This window comes from Cupressus sempervirens, chromosome 3, assembly GCF_028749045.1.
Source record: "Cupressus sempervirens isolate cs-2001-9-10 chromosome 3, ASM2874904v1, whole genome shotgun sequence".
NCBI classification, from domain to species: domain Eukaryota; kingdom Viridiplantae; phylum Streptophyta; class Pinopsida; order Cupressales; family Cupressaceae; genus Cupressus; species Cupressus sempervirens.
The window spans coordinates 20,631,830-20,656,650 of NC_143120.1; the positions used below are offsets into that span (position 1 = coordinate 20,631,830).

Consider the following 24,821-nt stretch of genomic DNA (forward strand, 5'->3'; position numbering starts at 1 on the left):
CCACTGAGACTAAGACATTTACCCTTCTTCTTTCCTTGAATTTGGCGTACCATTTATAGGCCCCATTTTCTGAGATTCTATTTCATTTGTTTTTAAGGGAACATCTTTAGTATTATATTTTGATGAATCAGATCATTTTTGTTCACTGAAAATCTGAAATCCCATACTCTGTAAAACTATTTTGTGGAATTTAAGCATTTATCACCTGCATTGTGATGAGAATGAAGGTTCTGTCTTTACCTTTCATATGCTCTATACAGTTGCTATCCCAGACAAACAACTGAAGAGAATGGGAACAATATCCTTCCTTTTGTTCTAAACAATCTTTCTAACAATATTACTTTCTGCTGTTAATTCTGTATGAACAACAATTAGCATTTTAGTAGGGGTACCTGAAATAGTAGACATGCGTATCGTTTGAACATCTTGAGCCTTGATATAAAAAGTGGATTTATTCTTACCATTGAAATCAGCTCTGGTAATGCCATGAGTTGTGTGTTTCGGCAAAAGCCTGTTGGATTTTTCTGCAAAATCTGCCAATTTAAAAGCGTCAAATGCTAGTAACATAACGAATAATATTCATAAAACTCTTGTTAAGCAATACCTCCTTTCCATCAGTTAAAAAATAATATTCATAAAAAAAGTGCCTCAACTATCATATAAATACAATAAGTAATTATCAAATGCAAGGTAAGTACCTGGTATTTCTGGAAGAGTAACTATGGGAATATGAACAAATAGCCGAGGAGTAATTGAAGATAATGGATCCAAAATCCTTCCTTTTGTTCTCAACAATCTTTCTATCAGTTGTACCTTCCGATAATTATTCTGTAATGCCAACCAAATAATAATTAGCATTTTATTAGGGCTACCACTATCTAATAGCTTAAATAGGCCCTTTTTTTAAACATCTTGAGGCTTTATATAAAAATTGAAATTATTCTTATTACCATTCAAATCAGCTCCGAAATGGATTTTGTGCTCTCCCCACCAAAACCTATGTCAAGCATTTAGTAAAAACCTATTTTCAAATATTCAGCAAATTCTGCCAATTTAAGATATCAGATACTAACAACATAGAAAATACACTCAAGAAATCATAGATGCTAAAATTGTCCACAAGAATTGTTTGCAAACAAAGTTAATTATTTGTGTAAACTCTGGGTTTGACTTCAATTTATTAGTTGCGTATTGTTCAATTTCAAGACACCCTCATTTCAATTCCTAACATTGGAATGATGTTGTGGAAAGGAAATACTTTTTCTCTGATTCATGCCTCGTAAACTTTGAACTACCCATTATAAGCTGCCTTCGTTGCACATTCATAGAAAGCCCTTGTTAAGTAACAGTTTTAACCTTTAATTTATGCCTCAACTATCATGGAACAAATAAGATTCATAAAGATTTCTTGTTAAACAAAACCACAAGAAGTAATTATCCAATGCAAAGTGAGTACCATGTATTTCTGGTAGAGTGGCTATGGTACCAAGCTCCACTTAAAATTTGCAAAAAAATTGATTAGAAAACCTGCACACTAAAACCATATCATACTCCAACAGTCAGGAATAATCCTATAATTAAACAACATATTCAGTCAAATTAGACACACCTCTAATTGAACTGTAGCGCTTCTTGAAGTAGATGAGAAACAGAGTCTTCAAGTTTATCCTATCCATTCTACTCATTGTCCTGCAATTAATGACGCAACATCAAGGAGAGATATAATTGCTACAAATTGAGTGCTACCATACACTAATGATATATAAATCTCAAAAGCACAATTTATTGACTGAACAGAACACGTCAGAACTAGAATTAATATTTATCAAATGTTTGAAATTTCATGATAAGCTTTTCTTAAATTTTAGTTTTCTTTTGTATGGTGAAAGTTTGCAAATCCATCTCAGCACTCATTATGTGGAACCAATATGGTAATGGAGAAACACAATGAACAATCATAATTAAGTAACAAGTAGGTTGTGCTAACTAATCCTTCGGGATATCTTTAGTTTAATTTATTTAAGAAGTAGTTTTCCAGCAGTTTGATTATGTAACGATTAATATAGTTTTTCTCAACTGACCAAATAGTTTTTAGGTTGTATATATTCACTTGTTATTATAATAATTTTTTTGTGTGTGTGTGCATTTTCATTTCACATTCTTTGGGCCTGTTACAGTGGTATCAGAGCCAAGTTGTTGGAGAAAAGGAATTTAAATTGAATTGCAATTCCAATGCATTCTTTAATTTCAATCATTGGAATAGTTCTTTCTGGAAAAGAGAATTACCATGAATAGTTTCAAAAAGTTAAAAATACTCTTATTTTTAATGATTTGTGGGATGATGTTTGTGAAAGAAAAAATGAAAATGAAGAGCCAGAGCAACCTACAGACAAAAAGGAACTCGTCATCTAGAAGGGTAAAGACAAAAAGGCTTATGCTCTTGTTGCCTCCATTACTGAAGAGGTAAGTAGACATATAATTTCTTGTAAGCGTGCATTTGCAGCATTAAAGAAACTCAAAGATCTATATGATTCTCATTCAAAACTTGAAATCATTCAATTATTAATGAAGTTATTCAACTTAGGAATGAAAGATAATGATCCAATGAAGTTAGCTTTAAAATTAGAGCTTTATTTCATGATATTGAAGCCATGGGTGTAAAAGTAGATCTACAACTCACTGCTTTTATTAAAGCTCTTTATCCTACCTATTCACACTATCTTGGATCTCTTCAAGCTAGTGAAAAGATGAAAGATATAACATTTGACAAACTTGTGGAGAAGATTATAGAGAGGGAAAAAGCATTTGGGAAGAAAGAATCACTTTCAAATGCTGAGACTTTGTGTCTTGCACAAAAAAAACAAGGGCAACCATCCAAAGACGATCCTTTTAGACATGACAGTAGCAACATAGGTCATGGAGAAAGATAGTCTAGAGGTAGAGGGAATAAAAATTATCAAGGTGATAGACAATATTCTCAGCCACAACACCAGCATAGGGATTATCAACCAAAAGAGAGGCAATCTATACAATACTATAGATGTGGAAAAATGGGTCATAGTGCCAATCTTTGTCAAACTCCATGGGAGAAGATTTGTGACAAGAAGGAGAAGCCACCAGATAGAGGTAACCCTCCTGAATCTGTGCATTATGTTATAGCGCAATGTAATGTTGGGATTGAAGAAGTTTTTAGTACTTCAAATTCTAGTTTGAATGATACTTGGTTGTTAGATACTAGAGCCACATGTCATATGACATTTAGAGGAGATTTTTCTGAGACATTCAATGATCAAGTGGATGGAGTAGTATATTTTGCTGACAAATCTAAGTCAAAACCTTCAGGCATTGGGTCACTTAAATTACCAGGTCTTGCTGATTACATACTTTCTAATGTTCTATATCTTCCACAATTGAAGAAAAATTTAATATGACTTGTGCATATTAGACAACAAGATCATTCAATACATATGTTTGATGGTATTATTGAGATTAGAAGAGATGATGATCATGTGATTGTAATGACTGGAGTTGAAGATGAAAAATTTTTATATTTGAAAGGCACTTCATCAAGTTCTTAGAATTATGCAAATTTCTCATAGCATGGTGGTAATATTTCTTCCAGCTTGTTATGGCATGCAAGATTTGGTCACATTAACTATGATAGTCTTAGAATTATGAAACAAAATGGAAGTCAAGGACTTCCCAATATCCCAAAACAAATATCTCAATGTGATGCTTGCATTTTAGGCAAACATAGTAAACAACCTTTTCATGATTCTATGTTTAGAGCTTCTAGAAAGCTCAGTCTCATTCACTCAGCTTTGTGTGGGTCTATGCCTTTTCCATTAGCAAATGGAAACAAATACATAATGACTTTTATTGATGACTATACTAGGATGTGTTGGGTTTATTTATTAAAAGAGAAGTCTCAAGCTTTTGATACCTTCAAAAATTTCTATTTGTGGATTAAAAATGAGACTCAACTCAATATTTGAACCCTAAGAAGTGATAATGGTGGTGAGTACACTTCTAAAGATTTTGAAAAATATTTGCAAGAAAATGGTATTAACCATTTGACAACCGTTCCTTATAACACATAGCAAAATGGTGTAGCAGAACGTATGAATGGAACAATCATGAATATGGTAAGATCAATGATGTTTTTTAAAAATGTTAAATTAATGTTTTGGGGAGAAGCAATTTTTTGTGTTGTCTACATAAAAAACAAAAGTCATTTTGCTACACTACAAAGTAAAACTCCCTATGAAATGTGGCATGGCCATCTTCTAAGTGTCAGGCATTTTAGGGTTTTTGGTTGCACATGTTATGCTTTAATTCCTACTCAGTTGAGAAATAAATTGGAAGCTAGGACTAGAAAATGCATTTTTTTTGGGATATTCTACTACTTCCAAAGCTTATCATCTATATGATGAGGAGAAAAAAAAAATCATTATTTCTAGAGATGTTATATTTCTTGAATTTGAAAAAGATGCACATAGTATTGACAACCAACTTTCTCATCTTGAAAGATTTCAATCAAAAAAATTCTATCATGAATTCATGGGATAATGAACTTCCAGCTCTTGAAGGGGGGATTCCCTTGCTAGGTCAATCTTTGGAAGTTACAAAGAATAAAGAACATGTTGAAAGAGAAGACAACAATTCTAAAAAATTTGAAGAATATGAAATAGTTTGTGAAGAACTTTTTGAAAGAGAAGATAATAGTTCTAAAAAATTAGAAATAGTTTGTGAAAAACCCGCTAAAAAAAAAAATGAACCAGCTTGTGAAGAATCTAATTCAAAGGCTCTGGAGATTGATAAAACATCAGAGCAATCAATTCGTAGATCAATGTAGACCATGAAAAATTTCAAAGAGGTACAAAGATTTTGAATTAAATTTTTCTATTGTTGATGAACCTTCTTTATTTTAAGAAGCAACAACAAGTGATGCATGGAGAAGTGCAATGCAAAGAGAGTATGATGCTCTCATAAAAAATGGAACTTGGAATTTAGTGGATCCTCCAATTCGAGCCAAACCTATTGGCTACAAGTGGGTATATAAGAACAAATATAAAGATGATGGTTAACTTGAAAAACACAAAGCAAGACTTGTAGAAAAAAGATATGCTCAGAGAGAAGGTGTTGACTACACCAAAACTTTTGCTCCTACGGCCAACTGGGGAACTATTCAAGCATTGTTTTCTTTGGCAGCACAAAAAGGATGGAATATATATCATATGGATGTTAAAACAGCCTTTTTGAATGGAGATTTGAAGGAAGATGTCTATATGCTACAACCTCAAGGTTTTGTTATCAAAGGCTAGGAACAAAAGGTATGTAAATCGGTAAAATCTTTGTATGGTTTGAAGCAAGCACCATGTGCTTGGTATGAAAAGTTACCTGAGAACATCCTCAAATTAGACTACAATCATTTTAGTCTAGATGATGCAACTCTCTTTGTCAAGAAAATTGGTAGATCAATTGTGTATCTAGTTGTATATGTAGATGATCTTCTCATCACAAGAAATAATGATGATTATATATGATCTATTAAGAGAGAGCTAAAAAAATGTTTTGATATGATTGACTTGGGATTACTTCATTATTACCTAGGTATTGAAGTCATTCAAAATCCTAAGTTCATTTTTATTTCTCAAAAAAAATATTGGAGAGTTATTATACAGATTTGGCATGAAAGATTGTAATTCTATTTCCATTCCAATGGAGCAAAATATGAAGATTTCATCCAATGAAGGAAATTCTTTTGAAGATCCAACCAAGTACAGGTACCTTGTTGGAAGTTTGATTTATCTCACCACTACTCGCCCTAACATTACCTTTGCAGCAGGAATTTTGTCTAGATTTATGCATAAACCATGTGAAGGGCATTTGATTGCAGCACAACGAATCTTAAAATATTTAAAAGGAACTCAAACTCTTGGCATAAAATATTCAAAAGTTTCAGACTTCCATCTTATTGGTTATTCTAACTTAGATTTTGATGGTGACAAACAGAATAGGTTATCTAGTTCTGGTTATTTGATGACCCTAGAATTAGCTGCTATTACTTGAAGATCAAAGAAACAAACAATTCTTGCTGACTCTACAACTAAAGCGAAATATGTAGCAACAACTCAAGCTATGAAAGAAATTGTGTGGCTCGGGAAAAGTCTTGATGACTTGTAGGAGAAACAGATAACTTCAACAACTTTATTTGTTGATAATAATTCTGCAATACAATTGGCCAAGAATTCTAAATTTCATGATCAAACGAAGCATATCAATACCAAATATCACTTGATTCGATATCACGTTGATGCAAAAACTATATAGCTGAAACATTATTCCACTAAAGAACAAATTGTTGATATTTTTACTAAAGCATTGGGACATGTTAAATTTGAACATCTTTTACTGCTACTTGGCATGACAAATATCCCTTTAGATTAAGGAGAGAATGCTAACTAATCCTTTGAGATATCTTTAGTTTAATTTATTTAAGAAGTAGTTTTCCTGCAGTTTGATTATGTAATGATTAATATAGTTTTTCTCAACTACCTAAACAGTTTTTAGGTTGTATATATTCACTTGTTATTATGATAAATTTTCCCTGTGTGTGTGTGTGCATTTTCATTTCACATTCTGTGGGCCTATTACAGGTTGAATAAGAAATTTGATTTTTTTCTTAGCTAATTGACGTTGTTCTCTATACCTATGTAATTCTAAATCTCAATAGTCACAAAATTGATGATATGTATGAATTTATTGTGCACTTTTCTATTTTCAGCAAGAGGAAACTAGATTTATTAAGGACAAAAACATACTCCACTTGTGAATGTTAGTGCCTGGTCTAATATATACAACATGATATTGTACACTTGCAATTAGAACCTAGGCAAAATACACATAAAGATTAGCTTTATCATATCTAAAAAATGCAATTTCAATCTATTATACAAAAGCATTGTCAATATAAATGACATCTGTAATTTAATTGTATTAGTTTATGGTAACTAATCGGGAAAGTACTATACATCATAAATTCTTTGGTGCAGTTTTTGGGCCCTATTTTATTAGGATTTTGGGCCAACATGTAATTATTAATTATAATCCTAAAGTAGTAAAAATACTTGTATAGAAGGGCTTAGGGTTAGGGATTGTTTCATAGTTTTGATGCAAAATTGCTTCTTGTGGTGGTATTGAGCTGTAAGGGATTATGGATTGTAATCAGGTTGTAATCATTGGATTCTAATAATATCTTACTTGCTATTTGGTGGACGTAGCCCGAGGATTGGGTGAACCACATTAAATCTTGGCGTCTTGTGTTCTTTCTATGTGATTTTTTATTTTCTGATATTGGTTATATTTGCATGTAATTGTTATTTATGTCCATGGTTTAATCCTAACAAATTGCAAAATCATTAATAGAAAAAATAAAAATTGTGAAATAAACTTACTTTTTCTTCATGTGGAATATATAGTGTAAAGGAGATGAAGATCAGAAGAACGTCTTTATCTTGTATTATACAATTTTTTTCTGACTATTTGGAAAAGGTAATCAATAATGTCATCCATTATTCTAAAACATTTTGTACTCAAACATTTGCTGAAACAAAGTACCCAAATCAGAACTGAAAATCCAAGTGCACTACCCATTCCCATTCCCACATCCCACCACATATCTTCTTGCAACATTTCTTTATTTTCTTCTTCATCATTGGAAGAAACAAGATTATTTCTTGAGCATGACACATTGATTTGTAGGCTACATAGATCTAAATTGTTGGAAAAAGATGAGGCATTAAATGCCATCATTTTTCCTCCTTGTGGTATCACACCTGATAGATTATTATGAGAAACATCAAAGTAGCCCAAATATGTAAGATGTATCAATTCAATGGGAAACATCCCATAAAATTCATTTCTTGAAAGGTCAAGTGATTCTAGTTGTACCATGCTACCCAAGGATTTTGGAATCTCACCACTAAAATGGTTTCTTGAAACATTGAGAATTATCAATGCTTTCAAGGATTCAATATCCCAAGGTATTTTACCTATTAAATTGTTGTTTGATAGATCAAGACAGTTTACTAATCTCAATATTCTTGTATACTCCATGTCTCATCCTTTCTTTTTAATGATTATACTATCTAGATAAATGCCCCTATCACATATAATTTCAAGAGTCTTAGTATTTTCTATCTCATTTTCCATTACACTCGAGATCATAAAACCACTTGAAATAATGCCTAAAAATTTGTTTCTTGACAGGTCCAATATTTGAAGATTTTCTAGTTTTGATAATTCAGAGGGTATTTGACCAACAAATCTATTTGATTTCAGTATTAGGATGCAAAGCCTTTGCAACCTTTCAATCCAAGTAGAAATGTTCCCATGCATAATTGTTATTCCTGAAATCTAAGATTTCCAAAGAAGTACAATTTCTAAGGGATCATGGTATCTTCTCATTTAGCCCATTGAAACCTAGTTTCAATGTTTCTAGATGAGTCAAGTTCCCAAATATGTTTGGAATTGTGCCCTTGAGATCATTCTTTTCTAGATTTAGCATGGACAACATAGAGCATTGGAATAAACTCGAGGGAATCCTACCTCTAAGCTTGTTATTTGACAAATCCAAAACTTCTAAATTATTTTCCTCACAAATAGAATGTGGAATGACACCACTTAAATTGTTTTTTTGCTAGTGACAAAAATCTAAGGTTTTGTCCATATTTATTGATTCCTATTGGAATGGGTCCATGAAATAGATTCTTTGAAAGATCCAAGATATTCACATTTTGTAGAGGAAGGGGAATATTTCCTTATAACTTATTATTATGAAAATCAATAGTTGAGCCTACATGATAATTATTTTTGAAACCTAGCAACTTCAATGGTAAATTACCTACAAATTGGTTACAAGACATGTTGAGATAACAAAGGTGCATAGAATCCCATAGCCAATCAAGAATATTTCCACTAAGAGAGTTTTGAGACAAATCTAGTGAGCCCAAAAAGTATTGTGTTGAAATGAAAGCTAGAAAGTCTCGTTCTATATTACAAGAACCTAAACCTATGGATTCAAGTTAAAAATTAGGAATATAAGTGGCATTGAATTTTACAATCAACATATTCCTTGAAAGAAATAACTCTTGAATATAATGGATTCTATAAAAAAAGGAAAGCGTGAAAGTTTTGGTGAGCTAGTTATGTCTAAGATCAAGTGTTGTTAATTTGGTGAGGTTGTCTAAAGAGGTTGGGATTGTACCTTTTAAAGAGTTATGTCCTAGGTCAAGATGAGTGAGCTTTGATAGCTTATCAAAGATGTTGGGATGGTGCCTCTCAAAGAGTTAAAACCAAGGTTTAGTTCTCTAAGATTTGACAACTTACCTAAGAGGGTAGGAATTGTACCATTCAAATAGTTCTTAGATCAAGATATGTTAGTTTCAACAAATTAACCAAAGATGTTGGGATGTTTCCACTCAAAACATCTTTGCCTAGACTAAGACGTGTGAGTTTGGAAAGATAACCCAAAAAGATTGGGATTGAACCATTCAAATAATTATTACTAAAATTAAGATATGTTAAGGTAGATAGATTAGCAATCTCTTTTGGAATTCGGCCAACAAAGTTAGAGAGATACAAGCTTAAATACCTCAAATTGTTGAGCTTGTAAAGTTGTGAAGGGATAACAAGAGGAGGGAAGAGGGCACTTTCACTCAAGTCCAAGCATTGGAGATGGCATAGTTTGAATAGTCCTCCATGAAGATCCCTCCATGACATGAATGGCTAGTGGGAATTGACATCAGTAATCCATGAGGCATTGAGGAACTGAGGGTTGAGGTCCAAGGAGATGACGTGGGCAGTGAACGGGTGACACATGACTCCCTCCCATTCACAATAGTTAAATCGCTTCCATGATTGCAACGTGTTCAAAGAGGTAGTGAAGTTGAGGCCCTCTTTCAAGTCAAACAAGGAATTCCTTTCATTTGTATGACATGATTCAGATAAACATGGCATTCCTTCATTAGAATTACAAAGAGAAACAACATCATCTATTGCAATATTGGATTGTTTCTAATATTGGATTGATTCTTTCTAAACTGATTCTTTCCTAAATTGATTATTTCCTTTCCCGTAGCTATTTCCTTTCCTGTAGCTTTATGCATATGGCACATAGCTATATATGTACCTATATAGTTTTACGTATATACAATGAATGGAAAATATTCTTCTTGATTTCTAATTTTCAAGTTGGTATCTAAGCTTTGAAGCTTGAATCATTTGTATCCCTTCATTGAATCATGAACAATTTAGATTCAAAAGTATTTAAGAGAAAATATGCTCCCATTATTATTCAATCTGAAGGTTCATCGTTCAAGGTAGAGATTACACTCGATGAAACTGATGCAGGAGCATCCAGAGGTATAAGGGCAATCTTGTGTCACCCAAAAAAATGTACTTAGACTTAGTTTCTATTTTATGTATTTGCATTTTTGGATACCCATTTGGCTCAAATAAAGGTTCCAACTCTCATAGTTCAACTATCAGTGCATTTAAAAATCCCAAAAAAATAGGAGCATGCAATTTGACCATCATTTTGGTGACCTAGAAGGTGTGACTTGGCCAGATGAATGTAATCAAGATTTAGAGCATTCCAGAAAAAGAATCAGGTCAAAAGGCCCCACGGTTTGAAAGTTATTGCATTTTTTCAGGTTTTGGAGACCCCCTAAGAATGCTTCAAAGTCAGGTTTGGGGCATTAAATGACCTCGAAAAGGGTCAAAAAATGAGGGACGAGCAAAGCTGGTCCATAGGGCTATAGAGTGCTTCGAGAGCTTTCCAAAAATGTAAACGGTTCGTCAATCGGAGTTACGGTTCAAAAGTTATGCCTTTCGGAAGTTCGGCTACCGTTTCTGGATTCTTCTAGAATTGCACCGACTTCTAACGCAGCTTCCGGAACCTTCTATTTTGTCGGTGGATGCCTAATAGCACTTTCTAGAATGTACTCCTAGTCCTTAACCCACCGGGGTCTATTTAAGGAGATTTTTGGCATTGTAAAAGGCAGTTCGGATTAGAGCTTGAGAGGAGGTGCTAAAAGGAGAAATATTCTCCAGATTTATGCTATTGTAAGCCCGCAGGGCATGTTTTGAGTTTATTTTCTCTGCACTGTTTGTACCAGCTTATTTTCTCAGTTAATATAATTTCCCCTTTCTATTGTGTCTATTCTGGTTGTTGGGTTGTGTCCCCATCAAGTGGTATCAGAGCGGGTTTTCCTGAGTGTGTAGACAGAGCGCCGACTGTGAGGCAGTTTGCACCAGGACTGTGTGGTTGTGGGTTCGAGTTAGAAGATGCCTCCACGAAGAGAGCGTGGTGGAAGGGCCAGAGCTGTTGATCCTGAGGAGGTTAGAGCCCTCCAGAGATAGGTACAAGCATTGCAAGAGGAGCTTCGTAGAGGAGCAAATATTGCCGCAAATGACAATAGTGAGGATGACAATGAAGAGGAAGTAATGGAAGTTGACGGGGAAGTTCTGAATCCTGTAGAGGAAAGGCTTTTTAGGGCCATTTCTAGGTTTGGGAAAAGACCTACAATTGAAGTGGGTATATTTTTGGGAAATTTGAAACCAGATGAGTTGATCGATTGGATCAATGAACTGGACGAATACTTTGAATATGAGGATATAAGGGACCCAGATAGGGTTAAGTTTGCAAAGGCCAAACTAAAAGGCCATGCCAAAATTTGGTGGCAAGAGATTCAACTAGAAAGACTTAGAAGAGGAAAGGAGAAGATCACAAGATGGGATCGCATGGTGGACAAATTGAAGAAGCAGTTCATTCCTGTGGACTACGAGCTTGATCTGTTTAAGAAGATGCATGGGTTAAAGCAAGCAGGAAGATCAATCCAAGAATATACAGAGGAGTTTTACCGACTCCTGATTAGAGCGGGGCATGCAGAAGCAAATAAGGAGAAGGTTGCTCATTATATCAGTGGGTTACGACCTAGCATCCATGAAGAACTAAGTCTGGTAAGAATGACCAACGTTGAAGAAGCATACCAGTTTGCCCTATGAGTTGAAGAGAAGCTGAGTAAAAGGTTTGAAGGAAGACAAAGAGGGCGCGGTCAAGGAGTAAGGGGAAGCGGTAGATCATCTGGAGGCCGCAATGAAACTCAAAAGAAAAATGAAGATGAGGGTACTAGCAGGAACCAGAGGAATGAGGGTTTCAACCGCTCCCGTGATCAAGACTTTGGAAATCAAAGAGGAAGAGGTAGAGGACGTGGGCAAGGAAGAGGAGGCTTCTATGGTACCTGTTTCCATTGCAATGAAGAAGGTCATCATGCCTTTGAATGCCCTCAACGACAAGGAAGGACAGATAGGAGAGCTGAGGGCCAAGCTAGGGTTGCTCATGTGGATGAGGATGCACAATCATCACATTCAAAGGATGCAGAAAGAGGAGAGACCTTGGTAAATGAAAGAGTCCTACTAAGTGGTGAAAATGAACCAGGACAACGGAGGAGCTTGTTCCGTACCAGATGCAAGTGTGAGGATAAATATTGTGATGTGATCATTGATGGTGGTAGCACTGATAACTTGGTATCCGAAGAGATGGTCTCTAAGCTGAAGCTCAAGAGGGAGAAACATCCCCAGCCCTATCGGATTTCTTGGGTAAAAGATGATCATAAGGTCTTGGTAAGTGAACAATTTTTAGTAAAATTCAAAATTGGGAATTACCATGATGAAGTTCTCTGTGATGTTATTTCGATGGATGTTTGCCATCTATTGTTGGGTAGACCATGGCAGTTTGATAGACATGCAATACATGATGGACATGCAAACACATACTCTTTGACAAAGGATGGAGTTCGCCACAAATTGAAGCCCATGAAAAAGGAAGGTGAAAAGGTATGTAGCAGTGCTAGGATTTGTCTTGTTGATGGAAGGAAGTTTTTAGATGGCATGAAACATCAACGCATGTGCTATGCTTTGATTCCTAGAAAAGATAAAGAAGGTAGTAGTGAAATACCATTTGAAGTTTCAGATTTACTAGGAGAATTTGGAGATATTATCTCTGATAATGTTCCAGATGGATTGCCACCAGTAAGGCAAATCAGTCATCAAATAGATCTGATTCCAGGAGCTAGTTTGCCTAACAAGGCTGCTCACAGGATGACTCCTACTGAAACAGAGGAGCTAAATAGACAGGTTCAGGAGCTGTTGAGGAAGGGCTTGATTCGAGAGAGCCTGAGTCCATGTGTAGTACCTGCAGTACTCGCACCAAAAAAGGATGGAGAGTGGAGGATGTGTATAGATTCCCGAGCTATAAATAGGATAACCATCAAGTACCGATTTCCTTTGCCAAGGATGGATGATCTTATGGACTGCTTGAGTGGAGCTGAGTACTTCACAAAGATAGATCTGAAGAGTGGCTATCATCAGATACGGATTCGAGAAGGAGATGAGTGGAAAACAGCCTTCAAGACCAAGGAGGGTCTTTATGAGTGGTTAGTCATGCCCTTTGGATTGACGAACGCCCCAAGAACCTTCATGCGGCTCATGAATGAGGTACTTAAGAAGTTCTTGGGAAAATTTGTTATTGTCTATTTGGATGATATTTTAATTTTCAGCAAGACTTTGGAAGAATATTTACTGCATATTCGTAGTGTCCTTGAAAGGTTAAGGGAAGAGAAACTGTTAATTAATCTAAAGAAGTGTGTCTTTGCAAAAAGGGAGTTAGTCTATTTGGGATTTGTTATATCACCTGAAGGTCTCAAAATGGATCCAGAGAAGGTAAAAGCCATCTTGGAATGGCCTACTCCAAGGTCTGCTACTGAGGTAAGATCATTTCATGGTCTGGTTAGTTTTTACAGGAAGTTTATTAAGAATTTCAGTGGCATATGTGCACCCCTAACTGATACAATAAGAGGGGATAGAAAAGAGTTCAAATGGACTGCAGCAGCTGCGAGAAGTTTTGAATTGCTAAAGAAGAAGGTGACTGAACAACCTGTGTTGGCACTTCCAGATTTTAGAAAAGTATTCCAGGTGGACTGTGATGCTAGTGGTAGCGCTATTGGGGCTGTATTAAGCCAAGAAAGTAAGCCTATTGCATATTTTAGTGAAAAATTGAATGATGCAAAGAAGAAGTATTCTGTTTATGATCAAGAGTTCTATGCGATAGTTCAGGCCTTAAAGAAATGGAGGCATTATTTGTTGCCAAAGAAATTTGTTTTGTATACTGATCATCAGGCATTACAGTACCTAAATAGCCAAGGTAAATTGAATCAGAGGCATATGAAGTGGGTAGAATTCTTGCAGAGTTATACATTTGTGTTAAAGCATAGAAGTGGAAAATCTAACAGGGTTGCAGATGCATTAAGTAGGAGACAGTTGTTGCTTACAACAATGCAGGTTGAAGTAGTTGGGTTTGATGAACTCAAGAATTTGTACCCCGAGGATCTTGATTTTGCTGAAGCATGGAAATCTTGTAAAGAACCTGTTGCTGTAGATAGAACCAAGTGGTTAGACTATTTGATTCAGGATGGCATGTTGTTCAAAGGTAGTCAATTGTGCATTCCAAGGAGTTCCATGAGGGAAAATCTGATTAAGGAGAAACACAGTGGAGGGATGGCAGGACATTTTGGTCGGGATAAGACCATTGCCATTCTTAGAGAACATTATTTTTGGCCTCAAATTACACAGGATGTGAAGAAGTTTGTACAGAGTTGCCAGGTTTGTCAAGTTGCCAAGGGGTTTAGTCAAAATACTGGCCTATATCAGCCATTGCCTGTTCCATCAAGGCCATGGGAGGACATAAGTATGGATTTTGTTCTTGGATTACCAAGGACACAAAGGGGTAATGATTCAGTATTCGTGGTGGTTGATAGGTTCTCCAAAATGGCACATTTCATTCCATGCCATAAAACTCATGATGCTGTCCATATTGCAGACTTGTTTTTCAAAGAGGTGGTAAGACTACATGGTCTTCCAAGGAGTATAGTTTCTGACCGAGATACTAAATTTGTGGGGTATTTCTGGAGGACATTGTGGAAGAAGTTGAGAACAGACTTGAAATTCAGTTCCACGCATCACCCACAGACTGATGGCCAAACAGAAGTGGTAAATAGAAGTCTGGGCAATTTGCTGAGATGTTTAGTTGGAGATAAGCCTAAGGGATGGGATTTGATTCTACCACAGGCAGAGTTTGCTTATAATAACTCTGTAAATAGGAGTACTGGAAAATCACCATTTCAAATTGTATATGGAAATAGCCCAAGGACTGCACCAGAATTGAGGAAGATAGAACAAGGGGAGAGAACAAGTGCTGAAGCTGAGGATTTTGCTGAACACATCAAGCGTCTACATGAGGAGGTCCAAGCACACATTATCAAGATGAATCAAGAGTATAAAGCTAGGGCTAATCAAAGGAGAAGACATAAGGAATTCCAAGTAGGGGATCTTGTCATGGTGCACTTACGAAAAGAAAGATTTCCAGTTGGTACTTACAACAAGCTGAAAATGAAGAAATTTGGCCCCTGCAAAATTTTGAAGAAACATAACTCAGGAAATGCATATGAGGTGGAGCTGCCAGATGGTATTCACATTTCTCCCATTTTCAACATTGCAGATTTGACAGAGTATCATGATGATGGTACTGATGAGGAGCTGGTTTTAGAGCCATGTCCAATTCCTGCTTCTAAGAAGGAGGAGATAGAAGACATTCTAGATCATCGTGTGGGTAGGAGTACCAGAAACAGGCAGTATGAAGAGTATTTGGTCAAATGGAAAGGACGACCGATCGAAGACTCAACTTGGATTTTAGTAGCTGAGGTTTCCCATTTGGGATTTCCTCTACCATCCATAAAGTGACAGGGTCACTTTTCAATCTACCCTGGGTGTCTGATGCAGGAGCATCCAGAGGTATAAGGGCAATCCTGTGTCACCCAAAAAAATGTACTTAGACTTAGTTTCTATTTTATGTATTTGCATTTTTGGATACCCATTTGGCTCAAATAAAGGTTCCAACTCTCATAGTTCAACTATCAGTGCATTTAAAAATCCCGAAAAAATAGGAGCATGCAATTTGACCATCATTTTGGTGACCTAGAAGGTGTGACTTGGCCAGATGAATGTAATCGAGATTTAGAGCATTCCAAAAAAAGAATCAGGTCAAAAGGCCCCACGGTTTGAAAGTTATTGCAGTTTTTTGGGTTTTGGAGACCCCCTAAGAATGCTTCAAAGTCAGGTTTGGGGCATTAAATGACCTCGAAAAGGGTCGAAAAATGGGGGATGAGAAAAGCTGCTCCATAGGGCTATAGAGTGCTTCGAGAGCTTTCCGAAAATTTAAACAGTTCGTCAATCGGAGTTACGGTTCAAAAGTTATACCTTCCGGAAGTTCGGCTACCGTTTCTGGATTCTTCTAGAATTGCACCGACTTCTAACGCAGCTTTCGGAACCTTCTATTTTGTCGGTGGATGCCTACTAGCACTGTCTAGAATGTACTCCTAGTCCTTAACCCACCGGGGTCTATTTAAGGAGATTTTTGGCATTGTAAAAGGCAGTTCGGATTAGAGCTTGAGAGGAGGTGCTAAAAGGAGAAATATTCTCCAGATTTATGCTATTGTAAGCCCGCAGGGCATGTTTTGAGTTTATTTTCTCTGCACTGTTTGTACCAGCTTATTTTCTCAGTTAATATAATTTCCCCTTTCTATTGTGTCTATTCTGGTTGTTGGGTTGTGTCCCCATCAAGTGGTATCAGAGCGGGTTTTCCTGAGTGTGTAGACAGAGCACCGACTGTGAGGCAGTTTGCACCAGGACTGTGTGGTTGTGGGTTCGAGTTAGAAGATGCCTCCACGAAGAGAGCGTGGTGGAAGGGCCAGAGCTATTGATCCTAAGGAGGTTAGAGCCCTCGAGAGACAGGTACAAGCATTGCAAGAGGAGCTTCGTAGAGGAGCAAATATTGCCACAGATGACAATAGTGAGGATGACAATGAAGAGGAAGTAATGGAAGTTGATGGGGAAGTTCTGAATCCTGTAGAGGAAAGGCTTTTTAGGGCCATTTCTAGGTTTGGGAAATGACCTACAATTGAAGTGGGTATATTTTTGGGAAATTTGAAACCAGATGAGTTGATCGATTGGATCAATGAACTGGACGAATACTTTGAATATGAGGATATAAGGGACCCAGATAGGGTTAAGTTTGCAAAGGCCAAACTAAAAGGCCATGCCAAAATCTGGTGGCAAGAGATTCAACTGGAAAGACTTAGAAGAGGAAAGGAGAAGATCACAAGATGGGATCGCATGGTGGACAAATTGAAGAAGCAGTTCATTCCTGTGGACTACGAGCTTGATCTGTTTAAGAAGATGCATGGCTTAAAGCAAGCAGGAAGATCAATCCAAGAATATACAGAGGAGTTTTACCGACTCCTAATTAGAGCGGGGCATGCAGAAGCAAATAAGGAGAAGGTTGCTCATTATATCAGTGGGTTACGACCTAGCATCCAGGAAGAACTAAGTCTGGTAAGAATGACCAACGTTGAAGAAGCATACCAGTTTGCCCTACGAGTTGAAGAGAAGCTGAGTAAAAGGTTTGAAGGAAGACAAAGAGGGCGCAGTCAAGGAGGAAGGGGAAGCGGTAGATCATCTGGAGGCCGCAATGAAACTCAAAAGAAAAATGAAGATGAGGGTACTAGCAGGAACCAGAGGAATGAGGGTTTCAACCGCTCCCGTGATCAAGACTTTGGAAATCAAAGAGGAAGAGGTAGAGGACGTGGGCAAGGAAGAGGAGGCTTTCGTGGTACCTGTTTCCATTGCAATGAAGAAGGTCATCGTGCCTTTGAATGCCCTCAACGACAAGGAAGGACAGATAGGAGAGCTGAGGGCCAAGCTAGGGTTGCTCATGTGGATGAGGATGCACAATCATCACATTCAGAGGATGCAGAAAGAGGAGAGACCTTGGTAAATGAAAGAGTCCTACTAAGTGGTGAAAATGAACCAGGACAACAGAGGAGCTTCTTCTGTACCAGATGCAAGTGTGAGGATAAATATTGTGATGTGATCATTGATGGTGGTAGCACTGATAACTTGGTATCCGAAGAGATGGTCTCTAAGCTGAAGCTCAAGAGGGAGAAACATCCCCAGCCCTATCGGATTTCTTGGGTAAAAGATGATCATAAGGTCCTGGTAAGTGAACAATTTTTAGTAAAATTCAAAATTGGGAATTACCATGATGAAGTTCTCTGTGATGTTATTTCGATGGATGTTTGCCATCTATTGTTGGGTAGACCATGGCAGTTTGATAGACATGCAATACATGATGGACATGCAAACACATACTCTCTGACAAAGGATGGAGTTCGCCACAAATTGAAGCCCATGAAAAAGGAAGGTGTAAAGGTATGTAGCAGTGCTAGGATTTGTCTTGTTGATGGAAGGAAGTTTTTAGATGGCATGAAACATCAACGCATGTGCTATGCTTTGATTCCTAGAAAAGATAAAGAAGGTAGTAGTGAAATACCATTTGAAGTTTCAGATTTACTAGGAGAATTTGGAGATATTATCTCTGATAATGTTCCAGATGGATTGCCACCAGTAAGGCAAATCAGTCATCAAATAGATCTGATTCCAGGAGCTAGTTTTCCTAACAAGGCTGCTCACAGGATGACTCCTACTGAAACAGAGGAGCTAAATAGACAGGTTCAGGAGCTGTTGAGGAAGGGCTTGATTCGAGAGAGCCTGAGTCCATGTGTAGTACCTGCAGTACTCGCACCAAAAAAGGATGGAGAGTGGAGGATGTGTATAGATTCCCGAGCTATAAATAGGATAACCATCAAGTACCAATTTCCTTTGCCAAGGATGGATGATCTTATGGACTGCTTGAGTGGAGCTGAGTACTTCACAAAGATAGATCTGAAGAGTGGCTATCATCAGATATGGATTTGAGAAGGAGATGAGTGGAAAACAGCTTTCAAGACCAAGGAGGGTCTTTATGAGTGGTTAGTCATGCCCTTTGGATTGACGAACGCCCCAAGCACCTTCATGCGGCTCATGAATGAGGTACTTAAGAAGTTCTTGGGAAAATTTGTTATTGTCTATTTGGATGATATTTTAATTTTCAGCAAGACTTTGGAAGAACATTTACTGCATATTCGTAGTGTCCTTGAAAGGCTAAGGGAAGAGAAACTGTTAATTAATCTAAAGAAGTGTGTCTTTGCAAAAAGGGAGTTAGTCTATTTGGGATTTGTTATATCACCTGAAGGTCTCAAAATGGATCCAGAGAAGGTAAAAGCCATCTTGGAATGGCCTACTCCAAGGTCTGCTACTGAGGTAAGATCATTTCATGGTCTGGTTAGTTTTTACAGAAAGTTTATTAAGAATTTCAGTGGCATATGTGCACCCCTAACTGATACAATAAGAGGGGATAGAAAAGAGTTCAAATGGACTGCAGCAGCTGCGAGAAGTTTTGAATTGCTAAAGAAGAAGGTGACTGAACAACCTGTGTTGGCACTTCCAGATTTCAGAAAAGTATTCCAGGTGGACTGTGATGCTAGTGGTAGCGCTATTGGGGCTGTATTAAGCCAAGAAAGTAAGCCTATTGCATATTTTAGTGAAAAATTGAATGATGCAAAGAAGAAGTATTCTGTTTATGATCAAGAGTTCTATGCGATAGTTCAGGCCTTAAAGAAATGGAGGCATTATTTGTTGCCAAAGGAATTTGTTTTGTATACTGATCATCAGGCATTACAGTACCTAAATAGCCAAGGTAAATTGAATCAGAGGCATATGAAGTGGGTAGAATTCTTGCAGAGTTATACATTTGTGTTAAAGCATAGAAGTGGAAAATCTAACAGGGTTGCATATGCATTAAGTAGGAGACAATTGTTGCTTACAACAATGCAAGTTGAAGTAGTTGGGTTTGATGAACTCAAGAATTTGTACCCCGAGGATCTTGATTTTGCTGAAGCATGGAAATCTTGTAAAGAACCTGTTGCTGTAGATAGAACCAAGTGGTTAGACTATTTGATTCAGGATGGCATGTTGTTCAAAGGTAGTCAATTGTGCATTCCAAGGAGTTCCATGAGGGAAAATCTGATTAAGGAGAAACACAGTGGAGGGATGGCAGGACATTTTGGTCGGGATAAGACCATTGCCATTCTTAGAGAACATTATTTTTGGCCTCAAATTACACAGGATGTGAAGAAGTTTGTACAGAGTTGCCAGGTTTGTCAAGTTGCCAAGGGGTTTAGTCAAAATACTGGCCTATATCAGCCATTGCCTGTTCCATCAAGGCCATGGGAGGACATAAGTATGGATTTTGTTCTTGGATTACCAAGGACACAAAGGGGTAATGATTCAATATTCGTGGTGGTTGATAGGTTCTCCAAAATGGCACATTTCATTCCATGCCATAAAACTCATGATGCTGTCCATATTGCAGACTTGTTTTTCAAAGAGGTGGTAAGACTACATGGTCTTCCAAGGAGTATAGTTTCTGACCGAGATACTAAATTTGTGGGGTATTTCTGGAGGACATTGTGGAAGAAGTTGAGAACAGACTTGAAATTCAGTTCCACGCATCACCCACAGACTGATGGCCAAACAGAAGTGGTAAATAGAAGTCTGGGCAATTTGCTGAGATGTTTAGTTGGAGATAAGCCTAAGGGATGGGATTTGATTCTACCACAGGCAGAGTTTGCTTATAATAACTCTGTAAATAGGAGTACTAGAAAATCACCATTTCAAATTGTATATGGAAATAGCCCAAGGACTGCACCAGAATTGAGGAAGATAGAACAAGGGGAGAGAACAAGTGCTGAAGCTGAGGATTTTGCTGAACACATCAAGTGTCTACATGAGGAGGTCCAAGCACACATTATCAAGATGAATCAAGAGTATAAAGCTAGGGCTGAATAAAGGAGAAGACATAAGGAATTCCAAGTAGGGGATCTTGTCATGGTGCACTTACGAAAAGAAAGATTTCCAGTTGGTACTTACAACAAGCTGAAAATGAAGAAATTTGGCCGCTGCAAAATTTTGAAGAAACATAACTCAGGAAATGCATATGAGGTGGAGCTGCCAGATGGTATTCACATTTCTCCCATTTTCAACATTGCAGATTTGACAGAGTATCATGATGATGGTACTGATGAGGAGCTGGTTTTAGAGCCATGTCCAATTCCTGCTTCTAAGAAGGAGATAGAAGACATTTTAGATCATCGTGTGGGTAGGAGTACCAGAAATAGGCAGTATGAAGAGTATTTGGTCAAATGGAAAGGACGACCGATCGAAGACTCAACTTGGATTTTAGTAGCTGAGGTTTCCCATTTGGGATTTCCTCTACCATCCATAAAGTGACAGGGTCACTTTTCAATCTACCCTGGGTGTCTGATGCAGGAGCATCCAGAGGTATAAGGGCAATCCTGTGTCACCCAAAAAAATGTACTTAGACTTAGTTTCTATTTTATGTATTTGCATTTTTGGATACCCATTTGGCTCAAATAAAGGTTCCAACTCTCATAGTTCAACTATCAGTGCATTTAAAAATCCTGAAAAAATAGGAGCATGCAATTTGACCATCATTTTGGTGACCTAGAAGGTGTGACTTGGCCAGATGAATGTAATCAAGATTTAGAGCATTCCAGAAAAAGAATCAGGTCAAAAGGCCCCACGGTTTGAAAGTTATTGCAGTTTTTCAAGTTTTGGAGACCCCCTAAGAATGCTTCAAAGTCAGGTTTGGGGCATTAAATGACCTCGAAAAGGGTCGAAAAATGGGGGACGAGCAAAGCTGTCCATAGGGCTATAGAGTGCTTCGAGAGCTTTCCGAAAATGTAAACGGTTCGTCAATCGGAGTTACGGTTCAAAAGTTATGCCTCCCGAAAGTTTGGCTACCGTTTCTGGATTCTTTTAGAATTGCACCGACTTCAAACGCAGCTTCCGGAACCTTCTATTTTGTCGGTGGATGCCTACTAGCACTTTCTAGAATGTACTCCTAGTCCTTAACCCTCCGAGGTCTATTTAAGGATATTTCTGGCATTGTAAAAGGCAGTTCGGATTAGAGCTTGAGAGGAGGTGCTAAAAGGAGAAATATTCTCCAGATTTATGCTATTGTAAGCCCGCAGGGCATGTTTTGAGTTTATTTTCTCTGCACTGTTTGTACTAGCTTATTTTCTCAGTTAATATAATTTCCCCTTTCTATTGTGTCTATTCTGGTTGTTGGGTTGTGTCCCCATCAGAAACAAAGTATGATTTCTGGTCTCAAATCATGGAGATGCATATTGCTAAGAAGGAGAAACTCTCTTTCATTCATGGTAACTCATAGCCACCTACCGAGAAGGATGGTGGATATGAGAAGTGGTTTGTAGACAATCAAAAGGTCAAAAGATGGTTGTTGATATCTATGTCCCTAGAAATTATGAAGCGATGCATTCTCTTACCCACCGCTTGAGATATTTGGAAAGGTCTTTCTAAGGCTTTTAATGATGAAGCAAATGAATTGCAAGTGTTTGTCTTGAATTAGAGGGCTTTCTCTGCCAAATAGAATGGTAGAACACTCTCTGTGTATTATGGAGAATTAACCAAGATTTTTGGTAAGTTGGATCATCATGATAAAGTGATCATGGAAAGTGAGAATGATGTTGAATCTTACCAAAAATTAGTTCAATGGCAAAGGGTGCATATTTTTCTTACTGGATTAGATGGTGACTTTGAACAAGTTCATGGGGAAATTTTGAGAAAGGATCCTATTCCTAAATTAGAAGCATGTTATGCATTGCTCCATCATGAATCTATTCAATGTACAAAAATGATTGGAGACCCAGAAAAGACTGAAGCTTCAATCATGGTAACTTGAAACCGATCTAATTAGAATGGGCCTCCTCAAAACTCACCTAAGATCACTAATGGTGCTAATAAATCCACCTTCAAATGCACCCATTATAATCAAACTAGTCATACCAAAAGTCACTGCTTTGAACTTGTTGGGTATCTAGAATGGTGGGATCGTAGCCACAATTCATGGAAGAAGAATTCTAGGAAGACCTCTAGTGTAGCATTTTCTGAAACAAAGACAAGGGATATTGTTGTTGGACATATCTTGGCATTAGCAACAATGGTAGGTAATGGTGGTAAGTCTTTAAATATTTCTATACTTGTTTCTAATAGTGCATGGATAATTGATTCTGGTGTTATGGATCATATGACGTTTGATTCTAGACATGTCTCATCCCTTAAACCATCCTCACAAAAATTTGTTTCCACTACCAATGGCTCTTCGACCCCAGTTATTGAAGAAGGATCCTTACCTCTCACTAATACTTTGAATCTAGATTCTATTTTAGTGGTTCTATCTTTGGATTACAATTTGTTGTCAATTTTCCAAATTATCACTACTTTATTTTGTGTTGTAAATTTTTGGCCTAATTTTTGTGTGTTTAAGGACATCCAAATGAGGCAAATGATTGGTTGTGGTGTTAGGCAAGGGAAGCTATACTACTTGGACTCGGTGTCAAAGAGTTCAAACAAGCTATGTCAAGCTCTAGTGATGGATGGCTCTGAGGGGGACAAGCAAAAATTTGAAATCTAGTTATGGCATTGACGTCTAGGACATGCTTCCTCTGGTTACTTGAAGAAATTATTTCCTAGTTTATTTGCAAAATTTGATGTTTCTAGCTTCTGGTGTGAAGTTTGTGAACTTGCAAAAAGCCATCGTGCTTCTTTTCCATTAACTTTGAATAAATGTCCAGTTCTATTTATGATCATATAGTTTGATGTTTGGAGTCTGTCCAAAGTCACTACCTTGGGTGGATCACATTGGTTTGTTACTTTTTATTAATGATTGTACTAGGATGACTTGGGTATGCTTAATGAAGTCTAAAAGTGATGTGAACTTGTTATTTCAAAAAAATTATAACATGATTTGTACTCAGTACAATGCACAAGTTCAAGTTCTTTGTAGTGACAATGGAGGCAAATATTTGAATTCTAAACTTCAATAGTATCTGGAAGCACACAGAGCTATTCATCAAACTACTTGTTCCAATACACCTTAGCAAAATGGGGTAGCTGAGGGAAAAAATCGTCACTTGTTGGAGGTTGTCCATGCTTCTCTGCTAGAAGCCCATATGCCATTATCCTATTGGGGCAAAGCACTTACCTTTGTAGCATATTTGATCAACCAACTACCCTCCAACACTATTGATTTCCAGACAACATCCTAGGCTCTTGCTGAGGTAGTTGTTACTCTTGTTGTCCCAAATTTACCTCCTCACAATTTTGGTTGTGTAGCTTTTGTACACCTCCATAAGCATTAGCGCAACAAGTTATCTCCTTGAGCATTGTAATGTGTCTTTATAGGATATGCTACATATCAAAAGGAGTACCAATGCTATCATCCTCCAAACCAACAAATGTTTATTACATTGGATGTAATTTTTTATGAAGACTTGATGTATTTTTTCTCAGATCCTGAACTTCAGGGGGAGTACCAGAAGGAAATTTCAGACTCTAGACTATGATGATCACATCTTTGAAGATGTCGATGTTCACATCTCTAAAAATGTAGGTAACTTAGACATCTCTAAAGATTTGGATAACACCTCTAAAGATGTCAATGTTCACATCCTTGAAGATGCGGGTAGCTTGGCCATCTCTGAAGAAGGGGGACTCTCTAAAATTGTTAATCAAGAAGTAGGTGAAACTTTGGATCAAAGTAGTGATGAACACCCAAAAAATGAAGCTATGGGTCCACCTCCATTTGAGTCCCTCAAACCACATCAATCGCTTACCAAGGATATTCCTAAGCCATCTACAAAATAGCTGCCTGAGTGTCTCAC

The 24,821-nt window shown here is 37.3% G+C and overlaps 2 pseudogenes; both read right to left on the reverse strand.

Annotated features, from left to right (window-relative positions):
- Positions 1-315: 315 nt before the first annotated feature.
- On the reverse strand, positions 316-9,158 carry LOC149564537 (uncharacterized; annotated as a pseudogene).
- Positions 9,159-9,286: 128 nt separating this feature from the next.
- LOC149564538 (receptor-like protein 50) lies at positions 9,287-24,386 on the reverse strand (annotated as a pseudogene).
- Between the last annotated feature and the right edge of the window lie 435 nt (positions 24,387-24,821).